The sequence below is a fragment of the Rattus norvegicus genome, chromosome 3 (genome assembly GCF_021556685.1).
Source record: "Rattus norvegicus strain SHRSP/BbbUtx chromosome 3, alternate assembly SHRSP_T2T, whole genome shotgun sequence".
Lineage (NCBI taxonomy): Eukaryota > Metazoa > Chordata > Mammalia > Rodentia > Muridae > Rattus > Rattus norvegicus.
In genome coordinates, this window is record NC_141536.1 from 68,545,920 (window position 1) to 68,556,534 (window position 10,615).

Here is a 10,615-nt window from a genome sequence, read left to right on the forward strand (position 1 = left end):
CATTATTATTGTTATTATTATTATCTTTATTAACTTTAAAAATAAAGGAAACTTGCAAAGTGATCTAAGGGTTAGGGGACATGATTTTCTTACAGACAGAATCCAAAGGTGGATCAGAATATGACATGAATATGCTTGTGTGTGTGTATGTGTGTGTAAGAGAGACAAAGTTTATTTCTGGGTTCTCTGTGTTATTTGTATATATGTCTGTCCTTAAAGAATAGTGTTCAAGTTACTCAGTTGTTAACTTGACAGTCTATAGTCACCTGAGAGGAGAAACTTCAACTCAGAAATTGTGTAGATTAGATAGGCCTTTAGACATGTCTGTGGCAGATTGTCTTGATGTTTGATGTGAGAATGCTAAGTCCACTGCAGGTGGCACCATCCCTATGGTACTGATAAGAAAGCTAACCAAACATAATCCTGTAAGTGAGCAGCTTTCCTACATGACTTCTTGCTTCAAGATCCTGCCTGAGTACCTACCATGACTTCCCCAATGATGAAAGTATAAGCCAAGTAAATCCTTTCTTCCTCTTAATTGCTTTTTGTAATTATATTTGCCACATAAAAAGAAAGAAAATGGTAACATATCAAAGTGATCAATACTTTCTTTCAAGCAATGAAGTAGAGAACTATGACTCTTTTGACTATTTTTTCAAGACTGTTTGGTTTGTTTGAGGTACCCTGTAATTCCACATGAATTTCATCCATTTTCTCTTTCTGCTAAAATGTTTTAAGAATTTGTGTTGTGTTTGTATTGAATCTAAGCAAATCTCACCTTTGAATCAGTTTTTCTCACCACAAGCGTTTCCACAATCCACACTTCGGCAAGAGATTAGTTCTATATGTATTAGTCATACGTTTTGTCAGGAAGGCAGAATCTCAACTCTTTTAATAAGAAAAGACAATGTTACTAGGAATAAATTTCTTATATGGCATTTTGACAATAAATCAGATTCGCATTCTACCTATATTCTGAATTTATTTTTTCTACTTATTTTAAGAAACAGTTTCAAACTTATAGCAAAAGAATAGAAATAAAATAAGCCCTCTTTCTTTTCTTTTGACCTATTTCTAAGTTGCCAACCATATTCACAACATCACAGGGGAACATTTTTCTGTATAACCATAATTCAATCATTTAAACACAATCAAAAATTTACATATATATTTTATTTTCTTCTAGTCCTGCAGGCTGGGAAGTCCAAGATAAAATTTCTGGCCAATGAGTGTCTGGCAAGGATGCAACTCTTAATTTGCATGTGGCCATTTTCTGGTTGTGGCTTCACTAGGTGGAGAGCAGTAATGCCAGCATTACATTAGCCTCTGCTAAAAGGATCAGCCATGTTCACAAAGGCTGTACCTTCATGACCTCAGAGCCTCTTATAAGCCCTCTTCTCCACCACACTGGTGGTAGGGTTTCACCATTGGGTAACACAGCATTTCTCAGCATTAGAGTTTTCTAGACTTTCTTTGTATCGTTTCGCTCTATGTAATTCTGAACTATTTTAAAGGGAAGACACTTTGAGAAACATATACATTGCTAATTCCTCATCGAAATTTTACAGTCTTGCTTTAACAACCATTGATTCTTCTCAACTGAACTAATGATAATTAGAATGCATCTCATCATGACTCATTTCTTCTGTTGTGTTGGTTGGCATTGTATATTACAAGGAAAAAAGATATTACTCCTCATTTTATTAATTCAGTGACTTGAACTAGGAAGGGTATTTTATTCAGTGATTTGTTATCTGCTTAGATCTTCATTTTGCTTTTCAAATTCTCTTTAATTCAACTAGTTGAAACTCCTCTGATAGATACCATTTATTTTTTGATATTGATACATTCCTTCCTTTGGCTGAGTCCAGAAAGAAAGAAAGAAAGAAAGAAGGGAGGGAGGAAGGAAGGGAGGGAGGGAGGGAGGGAGGGAGGGGAAGGGAAGGAAGGAAGGAAGGAAAGAAGGAAGGAAAGAAGGAAAAATCCCCAAGTTGTGCCATTTGTGAATTTTTATGGCAAATACTCCAAATCACAGTCAGTTTTAAGATACCCATGGTATAGTCAAGAGCTTGCAAAATATTCCAGAATTCAAGTCACCTCTGATAAGTTTGTGTGAATTAGGGTTTCTGTCATCCACATGCTCAAGATTGCTTGCTCATCAGCAAGTCCGTGCTGCTAGAGGAAAGGCATTTCACATCACCACTGTGATTTGATGTTCTATACGCATTTCTGTTTACATCCCACCAGCCAAAAGTTAACCGCATTCCCACATCTAACAGACAGGGTCTAAAAAGTCATTTTTTTAATACCATGCATCTGGTCATATGTTTACCTAAAAACCAGGGATTTTGCTTTTATAGAAAAACAATAAAAATGGCGTTGTTGAACAACAGCAAATTTTGGTGCAAGTGTGCATTAAAATAAGTGGTATTAATTCATCATTATGACCATAGGAATTGTGATAATGACTAAAATGAGAGAAGCTTATATGAATAAATCAATTTGTGACAGCTGTTAATTTGAAATTACTTTTTCATCTCAGTTAACCATGAGTGATAACGAGAGTGTCTTAATAATAACACACAAAGAAAATTCAATGCTAATTAAAACAATCACAAGTGGGTGTGGAGAGGTGGCTGAGTGATATGAACATGTACAGCTCTTGCAAGAGGACCTGAATCTGGCTCCTAGTACCCATCCTGTCAGTTGCTTCACAACTATGTGTATTCCAGCCCTAGGGGATCAGATACCTCTAGCCTCCATGGGCACCTGCACCAAATGTACCCGTACAAATAACTAAAAACAATTTTTAATTACATGATCAAGGTTCTTGCAAGCTAAACATGATGATTATTTTAATCCATTATTATCACTTTTGAGAAAGGCACTAATATGATTTTCTAATGTTAAAATTACATTAACAGAATGGCTTAGAATGAGAATTAAATCCTGGAAACTTTTTAAATCCTCATTTATCTGAGTTACCTATTTCTTGAACCAGAACAACAAGGAAAGTTAAATTTATTATATTATGAAGAGTTCAGATAAAAAAAATGAGTAATCTTAAGCAGGTTGACTATAATCACAGCTGAAAAATTTGGTTGGATTTGTTCGCAAAGAGAACAGTGCATAGTGAAGCTAGTGTATAGTAAAGGAGCATGGTTTTCAGATCTACGATCCCAAAGTTTATTAAACTTTAATAATAATCCCTTCTTTAGTATGCTACTGACTGAAGTTCTGCAAAGGTTCTTCTTCATCAGAATTTAAAATGTGACTCAAAAACTAATGTCCATTTATGTAAATACATGCTTACATATAATAGTTCCTGAAGGAAGGGCTGTATTGACATTTATTCCTAGATGATGTTTCCATGATTCTTTTTATTCCCTGAGACGGACTCTCACTATGTAGCTCTGGCTGTCCCAAAATTCACTGTATAGCAGGCTGGTGTCAAACCCATATGGCTGTCCCAGAACTCACTGTGTAGACCAGACTGATGTCAAACCCACATAGACCTGCCTGCCTCTGCCTCTGCCTCTGCCTCTGCCTCTGCCTCTGCCTCTGCCTCTGCCTCTGCCTCTGCCTCTGCCTCTGCCTCTGCCTCTGCCTCTGCCTCTGCCTCTGCCTCTGCCTCTGCCTCTGCCTCGGCCTCTGCCTCTGCCTCTCTGCCTCTGCCTCTGCCTCTCTGCCTCTGCCTCTGCCTCTCTGCCTCTGCCTCTGCCTCTGCCTCTGCCTCTGCCTCTGCCTCCTCTTAGTGTTCGGATTCTTAATCAAAACAATAATTTTGTGTTCTATATCATGGAGTCTTTTCTCATTCTCCCTGAAAAATATCAGAAAAAAAAAGACAGTTTGCTCATTTTTCTTTACTTTTTTCTCACATACTGAATTACAGAGAAGAAAATCCTTGTCCCAAATATAAAGAATTGTTCCTGGAATGATTTGCATGTGCATAAATGTAATTTTGTGTCTTTGATTTTTCCATATCATTTCTTTTTCATTACATTTACTTGTTTTTTTTTTTGCAACTGTTCTTAAGCATCATCCTTGGCAATTTCATATGTGTCTATAGTACATTGCTGTTAACTGCTCTCGTTGGCAGTGGGACCTGGGAGAATGGAGCCTAAAAATGAGGTAGACTAAAGTCTCATGTGGTAACCAACTTTATTGAGAGAATCTGGTAATTTATACTCTAATAGTTAAGAGAAATCACATGAATACAGGTCTCATGAGTTCAAGCTATATGCAATCATGAGAACAAGCTTCATGTGGCAAAACCACACTTCTCTACAGAGGTATATAAAACCACATTTCTCTACAGAGGTATATAAAACCACACTTCTCTACAGAGGTATATAAAACCACATTTCTCTACGGAGGTGTATAAACAAACAATAACCAATTGCAGTGACTAATCTGAAGCACATTCTCTCCTATCCACTTGTGGTAGTTTGAATATGCTTGGCACGGGGAGGGGCACTGTTAGGAAGTGTGGCCTTGTTAGAGTGGTGTGGCCTTGTTGGAAGAAGTGTGTCATTGTGGGGGTGAGCTTTGTGACCCTCGTCCTAGCTGCCTGGAAGCCAGGCTCTCCTGGCTGCAGTCAGATCAAGATACAGAGCTCTCAGCTCCTTCTCCAGCACTATGTCCGCCTGGACACTGCCATTCTTCCTGTCATGATGATAATAGCTTGAACCTCTGAAATCGTAAGCCAGCCTGAAGTGCAAAGTTTCTGGATGTGTCATATGATCAGACTCACAGGGTGTTTTGCTAAGACAAACTTATATAGTGTTTTGCTAAGGCAAGGCACATGGGAAGACGCCTGATGTTTAGAAAGAATATAATTTGAACTCAAACAGTGGAGGTGTGCTTTGCAAAGCCTCACTGCTCTTGTATCTTCTCTGGTCTTCACTTTGTTGGGGCATGGCAGAGACCTTCCCCTGGTGTCCCAGCAGATCCTGGTCACTCCTGCTGACTCGTGCAGATTCAGTGGAGGCCCGGCAGTTCCTGCTGGATCATGCAACTGCGGCTGATTTGTGTTTGATATCCTGACACTACTGAACTAGACTGCTGATATCATGACAGAGATCAGAATCTCCCCAAAGAACTACTTCTAAACAGGTCCACATCCCCTTGTCCTATTTAACATCTTTTCTCCCCTACCTCTAGATGGTGTCACTAGAAAAGAGGTCAAAAGCATTTGAAAACCCTTATTAAAAGTAGGTGTTTAAAAATCAAAGCCTAGACCAGCCCCAATTATTGTCCTGTACAGAAGTTGCCTTGGTCATGTTTGTCTCTTCACAGCAATAAAACCAAAACTAAGACACCACTATAGCAGGGAAGGGCACAAAATCACATTCCAAGAACAATTGCATGTTTTTTTAAGAAATGTAGGTCATAAGACTTTTGCCTTGATTTCTTGGAATCACTCAAAATTTCCCTCACACAACTCCATCCTTGGACCATGTATCAACATATTATGACTGCCCTCAGCCCATGCCCTCGCTTTTCTACTTTCCACGCCGTTGCTCATTTTCACATTCATTTATTTGTGTTGTTTTGTCATCCAGAGTTTAACCAGGTCCTTCTCTGTGACCACAAGTTTGTCACACTGGTGCCTGAAGGTTCATTAGTGGGCACACCACTGAAGACAATGGCTGCCCTCCCCCACTAGTAGCCAATAATTCAGAAAGGAGGGGTAGAGCCTCTTGGACGATATACGGATTGACTGTTGACAGGCCCAGTGATAGTCAGGCCCATTGTAAGTGTTTATAGCTGCTATGAGATCACTGTTCTAAGTAGTTTGTAGGTAGTAAATCAACCTCCACGAGGAACCTGGGATGGAAAGACGAAGATGTGCTGCCTACAGTTGGTGAATGTTCTATGAAACCCAACCAAGCTCACTGCCTGTTTAAGTGAATCCTGCATTCATTGCTTAGATGTTATGACTCATCTGGAGACCCTTCATTACAGCTCCTTGCACCTTTAATTTTTGATATTAATGTCAAATCTTAATTTCTGCTACTGACCAAGAGGGTGGCCTGTGTTTCATATAACTCAACAACTTTCATTATAACACTGATTTGCCTAGCTTATCTCCCATAAAATATTACTTGTACCACGTCACTTTATTTATTTGTAATGTCTGCTTGATAAAGCGTTCCTGTTCCTACTCCTTACACTGTGTTTCTTTTAAGTGTATCTGATAGACTGGCAAGTAGGATCTTGTTTTCTACATTCAGCATGAAACTGTTCCAGTGGCTAATGCATTTAAGGAACACTTGCTGTGATTGTAGATTTTTATTTTCTAAGTATGTTTTCCTCTCAACCAGGCATTCATTACCTTCCCGTAGCCTGTTTGCTTACATTGGTGTTTAATTCAGTCATTTTAAAAGCAAAAATATTCTCTGAAGTTTTTGAATAAATTGAATCCTGTTCCTATTTAGCTTATTTCTTCAAACTCTTTCTCTCGTGTATAGATTCCCAACAGTTCTTGATTGGCTGGCCTTTAAACCTTGATGTCCACATATACAATTCGAATTATACTTCCTCTTTTGTTTTTGACGTCCATTGATTTCTCTTCTGCCTGAGCTGCCTTCTTTTTTTTTTTTATTATTATTAACTTGAGTATTTCTTATATACATTTCGAGTGTTATTCCCTTTCCCGGTTTCCGGGCAAACATCCCCCTCCCCCTTCCCTTCCTTATGGGTGTTCCCCTCCCAACCCTCCCCCCATTGCCGCCCTCCCCCCATAGACTAGTTCACTGGGGGTTCAGTCTTAGCAGGACCCAGGGCTTCTCCTTCCACTGGTGCTCTTACTAGGATATTCATTGCTACCTATGAGGTCAGAGTCCAGGGTCAGTCCATGTATAGTCTTTAGGTAGTGGCTTAGTCCCTGGAAGCTCTGGTTGCTTGGCATTGTTGTACATATGGGGTCTCGAGCCCCTTCAAGCTCTTCCAGTTCTTTCTCTGATTCCTTCAACGGGGGACCTATTCTCAGTTCAGTGGTTTGCTGCTGGCATTCGCCTCTGTATTTGCTGTATTCTGGCTGTGTCTCTCAGGAGCGATCTACATCCGGCTCCTGTCGGTCTGCACTTCTTTGCTTCATCCATCTTGTCCAATTGGGTGGCTGTATATGTATGGGCCACCTGTGGGGCAGGCTCTGAATGGGTGTTCCTTCAGTCTCTGTTTTAATCTTTGCCTCTCCCTTCCCTGCCAAGGGTATTCTTTTTCCTCATTTAAAGAAGGACTGAAGCATTCACATTTTGATCATCTGTCTTGAGTTTCGTTTGTTCTAGGGATCTAGGGTAATTCAAGCATTTGGGCTAATAGCCACTTATCAATGAGTGCATACCATGTATGTCTTTCTGTGATTGGGTTAGCTCACTCAGGATGATATTTTCCAGTTCCAACCATTTGCCTACGAATTTCATAAAGTCATTGTTTTTGATAGCTGAGTAATATTCCATTGTGTAGATGTACCACATTTTCTGTATCCATTCCTCTGTTGAAGGGCATCTGGGTTCTTTCCAGTTTCTGGCTATTATAAATAAGGCTGCGATGAACATAGTGGAGCACGTGTCTCTTTTATATGTTGAGCTGAGCTGCCTTCTAATTTAGTGCTTCTCTCTTCAGTTTCAACCAAACTTTTAGAAACTTCATCTACTGAGTGATTAATATATTGTTTTCTTTTTTTAATCCCAGAACTCTGATTTGATTATTTTTATGTAATTTTTAGTTTTATGCCAACATTCTTCAATTTGATAATTTAATGTTTATATATGGTTTTTAATTTTCTTTTTATCCTTAATTACACCATTGGAAGCTCCAGTACACTTAATCTTATCAGTTCATTTTTCTCTTTGTTTCAGTTATGGTTATTTTTTTTACCTTCCACCTCTTTGTGCTTTTTGTTTTCTGTTGAAATGTGTGTGGGAAATGTTAGCTGTGGTTTTATGCTTTTAGATTTTTAGATTACGTTTTCTTTCTCCAGAAAGGATTGTTCTGTTGTGCTTTATTTGCCTTTAGGCAGGTAAAAGTTGGAACTCACCCATCTTAACCCGAATAGATTGCAACTGATTCAAAGGCAGGCATCACTCTGTAAAGAAAGTTCATTTCCTCTCCTCACACCTCCTCCTCAGGCTCCAGGTCTATACTCGGATTCTTCTTTCCTCATTTTACTTGACTCTAGGATTCAGTTTTGCCTTTAGCATTACTTGTCCAGAGTCTTTCACCCTAGCTTCTTAGCCCATCTACAGTCTCCCTGATGTTCTACCTTCTCAACCAAGATCCAGAAGAAATGCCTCCCTAGAAACATTTAATCCTCTTCCAGTCTCCTACCTTCTGGTCCAATCATCCCCTCAGGTGTTACACATTGTTGCTGGAAGTTACGGGGGAAGAGCAACAAATTTGGTCACTGTAGCCTTGTTATTCTAATGAGTGTGACACTTTGTCACACTCCTCTGCCCTTAAATATCTCTGAATTCATTTGTTCTGCTGCTCTGGACTTACAGGGTAAGTAGTAGCCTCTGAAGGGTGTGTGGGGAAGTTTGAGGAAGTTTGGGGGAGTTTGGGGTGCTGGACCACCTATGCTTCCTTTTGTCTGGACTTGAAGAAAGAGAGACTGAGACCTTTGATGTCTGAATTAGCACCTACTCAGGTCAGTGCCAAAACTCAGGCCATCCTTCTGAATTCTTCCATCCTCCACTATTTTGTCCAAATCCTACCCTTTTGGGACAAGCAAACAGTTCTTACCACATGATTTACTCTCCTGTATTATCCATAGATTATGTGCTAAATGTTTGTGTTTGGTCCACATCTGTTTTCCCTCTTTATACTTAGAGTCAAGCTTTTGAAATTGATAAAAACACACAACCAGATCTTAAGTGTTTGATCTTTTTATTGAAAATAAGAGCTTTCAAAATTACAGTGGAGACTGTAATTCAGTTCAACAATGTTAAAGTTAATACTGGTGTCTAAAGAGATGGCTCGCTGATGAAGAGCTCTTGCTGATCTCCAAGAAAACTCATGTTCCAGCCCAGCACCATATCAGGTGACTTGCAGCCACCTGTGACTCCAGCTCCAGGCAAGCCTGGCCTCCACAGCACCTGAACAAACAAGTCATGGGTGGTAGAACAAGTACTTGTTCAAGTCATTACTAAGTGGCTCTTTTGGGATTTGAGTTCTGGCCCTTGTCACTCCAAAACTGTGTGTACTCATTCTCTCTGCTTTGCTGGAATTTCAGTGAATAAGATTTTTCTCTACTGGAGACAGGAGGTTATATTGATGCTGATGTGGGTAGGAAAGGCCCTCAGGAGCTCGGGGCCTGAGTCAGTCAGCAGGCTCGTGGGGCAGGTTAGGGCACATTTTTCTTTTTGGGATTCTGTGGCTCCTCCCTTGGGGGAGGGAGAGAACATCTTGGCAGTAAGCAGCAACAACTTTGTGGAAAGCCGGATGAACTTGGTCAGTAGCAGGAAACGGAGGGAAGCACTGGGTTAGCCTCTTAGAAAGGTCAACCTGGTTGAGGTGACACCTCAAGGGATACTTGGTATTCCCAAGCAGAGTGAGGTGGGGCCCAAAACTCTTTTCCCTGTGTATCTACTTAGGGAATAAAAGGCATTCAGGGAGTTCCCAGACGAGGGGTGCCAGAATTAGTCCTTAGGGCACAGCTGAGGATAGAGAAGGCACCAAGGCACAATTGGGGGGAAGGGGGACAAGGGATAGCCTCCAAGCTGAGTGCCAAGGTCACATGGGGATTCAGGACCGCCCAAGCTTTATCAGTGCTGTGTGGAGCAAGACCCGGACAGCCTCAGCAAACACTTCTAGACGCCATCTTGCTGCGGCGCTGAGCACTCGAGGTAGCACACAGCATGGATCTGCTTAGCCAGTGCCTGGCCCTGCTGTGGTGTGATGGGAGCTTGACCTTGCTCCTTACCATGGGGTATCAGGCTGGGCTCTCAGGTCCTTCTTGGTGCCTACCAGGAGGATAGGCAAGTCAGGGCAGTGGTGACACACCTCTGGGTGCCATTTGTGCCTCATGTTCTCATAGGAAAGTGAACTTGAAATGGAGAAACAGATGACAAAGATGATGGTCTGAAAGTAGTAAAGGGTGAGGAGGCTGTCATATTCTTCCTGGCCCACAGTGTCCCACAGGTTTAGGTTCACGGTGTGCTCACCAACAGCACTCTGGGCACTGTGATGTGAAGCACAGTGGGGATGTATTCCTTCGGAAAGGCACTAGTATAGCAGATGAGAAGGCAGGTCTGTCCTACAGTCCCATCGCCCACCACCACACAGCTGACGCTCTGCATTGTCTTGTAAAGTTACTACCGTGGAGACAGTGCCTCCTCCCTCTTCTGGACCCCACTAGAAGTAGAGACCTGGTGCCCTCCCCGCTTCTAGGCAGCTGGAGGCAGCGGTGGAGATGGCTTAGCCATTAAAGGCTAGGCTCACAACCAAAAATATAAGAATAAGATTTTTTAAAACCTCAATAAAATAGTGGTAGAAAGGAACATTACTGTTGCGGCAAATTTGCTACACCACTTTGGATCCCAGTGAGACACACACACACACACACACACACACACACACACACACACCCTTGATTTTAGAGTGCCTTGGC

At 41.1% G+C, this 10,615-nt stretch overlaps 1 pseudogene; it reads right to left on the minus strand.

The window, feature by feature from the left end:
* Positions 1-9,750: 9,750 nt before the first annotated feature.
* Rhog-ps2 (ras homolog family member G, pseudogene 2) lies at positions 9,751-10,304 on the minus strand (annotated as a pseudogene).
* Between the last annotated feature and the right edge of the window lie 311 nt (positions 10,305-10,615).